Genomic DNA, 2,722 nt, shown 5'->3' on the forward strand with positions numbered 1-2,722 from the left:
CCAAGGTCAGGTCTTTTTTCGCGCAACCAGCGTGAGCTCCGCCATCCCAGCAGATATGGGGCATGGTATGGCCTAGTCAACATAGGGAAAGTAGTCCACAGTCAGCATACGATACACCAGCATCTCTCGAAAAATATTTAAAGAAACCAGTTAGGGATAAATTCACTGAGTATTTGTGGAGCTCTGTTTTTGTGTATACTGTGTTGTCCCTACAAAGAAATACTCGGTCTAGCCAAAAGATTCGTTTGTTACCGAAATAGTGCTAGCTTTTAAGTTGGGGTCTAAACGACTGTCGTGTGTAGATGACAGCGGTGTTCCAAAATAAAATGACGACATTGCTGATGTCAACATCACTGCTACTTGCGAGACGGCTAATTCTCCTCGTTGCGTTTCCGAGAACAAATTTCACCAGGATTTTGCGCGCTGACCAGGCCGGAGAATGTGTGTCGGGCGTTGCGCTGACAGCTGTGAAGGAGCGGGCGTCGGGCGGCGTGCGTGCTCCGTACATCTGTCATTCCAGTCTGCAGAGGTTAAAAACATTGCAGCGCGCCCGGCCTGTAATTTAATAATTAAACGTCGGCGTGGCGTGGCGTGGCAAAGTAGAGCGCAAAAGCACGATCGCGGAACAAAATTGAAATGAGCCGGCGGCAGCTGGGCACGGAGTGATTAATTAAATCTCTCTCTCTCTGTGCCCGTGTGTGCCCGGGCCGCGCCACGGCCGTGGATTATCACGTCGCCCGCCGCCGGACACCGCAGTCCGGCCTATTAGTCCCGCTATAATTGTTGTTGAATCGCCACTCCGCGCAAACGAGCTGTGATCTGATGTTTAAAAGCTGGTAAGCTGGCTAAATAACAAGAGCGCTCGCCCGCCGCTGCACCTCTTTCATTGTACTGGTCTTCAGCGTCTGGACCAAATGGGGTTCCCACAACAGACAAAGTAGATGTGGCAGTCAACATTTCTATCTCCCCCCCCCCCCCCCCCGCGCCGCTCACCCTCCCACTACCCAAGTACTGAGACACGTGGGCGGATGTACATTTTACAACTGGGCTGATCTTCATGCAGTCAAAGAGCACTTCTTGAGGATTCACACTGGAGAATTGCTTCTGGAGAACGATGCTGTGTACCTTTGTCATAATTCCGGCTGACCTAGCAGTCGCACAGCGCATTATAGCGTATTCCTTAAGACATAAAGAGAAGAGTTACCCAATAGAATAGTTTCAAGTGGTAAAGCATAGGTGTTCAGCGATAATGCGAAGTCACGTGGCGCGAATATTACAACGACACAGTGTTCCGTTCATGTTCCACTCGCAAATGGTGTGAGGGAACAACAACTATCTATGTGCGTCCGTACGAGCGCCGGTTTTTCTTATCTTCGCGGTCCTTACGCGCGTTTTAAGTTTATGGTAGTAGAATCGCTCTGCAGTTTGATGCTAATTCCGGTCCTCTAAACATACTAAATTCTGATCGAAGCAGACGAAATGAACTAAAATTTGTGCTGCGGCTGGGATTCGAACCCGGGTTTTCTTGCTTGCTAGGCAGAAATGCTAACCATTACACTACCACAGCAGGATAGTAAACATTGCTGCACGAACTACGTAAGATGAGTGCCCTCCCCAACACATACTTCAATTCATTTTTCCCTTATATATTGTCACTATATATTTTAATTCATTTCGTCTGCTTCGATCACTATCGTAGATAATAAAAAGAGACTTAAATGTCTCAGGGAAACATTTAATTATAAGATCTATAAGATCAACAATGGTACAAGGACGACCCATTACGTCCAATGCTGGGGAGCTTGCCAATATCGGAGAGCCCTGGCAGTAGTGAAAATGTTGTTGTGGTTGTTGTTGTGGTCTTCAGTCCTGAGACTGGTTTGATGCAGCTCTCCATGCTACTCTATCCTGTGCAAGCTTCTTCATCTCCCAGTACGTACTGCAGCCTACATCCTTCTGAATCTGCTTAGTGTATTCATCTCTTGTTCTCCCTCTACGATTTTTACCCTCCACGCTGCCCTCCAATACTAAATTGGTGATCCCTTGATGCCTCAGATCACGTCCTACCAACCGATCCCTTCTTCTAGTCAAGTTGTGCCACAAACTTCTCTTCTCCCCAATCCTATTCAATACCTCCTCATTAGTTGTGTGATCTACCCATCTAATCTTCAGCATTCTTCTGTAGCACCACGTTTCGAAAGCTTCTATACTTTTCTTGTCCAACCTATTTATCGTCCATGTTTCACTTCCATACATGGCTACACTCCATTCAAATACTTTCAGAAACGACTTCCTGACACTTAAATCTATACTCGATGTTAACAAATTTCTCTTCTTCAGAAACACCTTCCTTGCCATTGCCAGTCTACATTTTATATCCTCTCTACTTCGACCAACATGAGTTATTTTGCTCCTCAAATAGCAAAACTCCTTTACTACTTTAAGCGTCTCATTTCCTAATCTAATTCCTCAGCATCACCCGATTTAATTCGACTACATTCCATTATCCTCGTTTTGCTTTTGTTGATGTTCATCTTATATCCTCCTTTCAAGACAATGTCCATTCCGTTCAGCTACTCTTCCAAGTCCTTTGCTGTCTCTGACAGAATTACAATGTCATCGGAGAACCTTAAAGTTTTTATTTCTTCTCCATGGATTTTAATACCTACTCCGAACTTTTCTTTTGTTTCCTTTACTGCTTGCTCAATATACAGATTGAATA

The 2,722-nt window shown here is 45.3% G+C and overlaps 1 non-coding gene across 1 annotated transcript; it reads right to left on the reverse strand.

The window, feature by feature from the left end:
• Positions 1-1,494: 1,494 nt before the first annotated feature.
• Positions 1,495-1,567, reverse strand: Trnaa-agc (transfer RNA alanine (anticodon AGC)). The gene has a single exon. It is a non-coding gene; the product is annotated as a tRNA-Ala (tRNA).
• Positions 1,568-2,722: the final 1,155 nt, after the last annotated feature.

The sequence above is a fragment of the Schistocerca nitens genome, chromosome 6 (assembly GCF_023898315.1).
Source record: "Schistocerca nitens isolate TAMUIC-IGC-003100 chromosome 6, iqSchNite1.1, whole genome shotgun sequence".
Lineage (NCBI taxonomy): Eukaryota > Metazoa > Arthropoda > Insecta > Orthoptera > Acrididae > Schistocerca > Schistocerca nitens.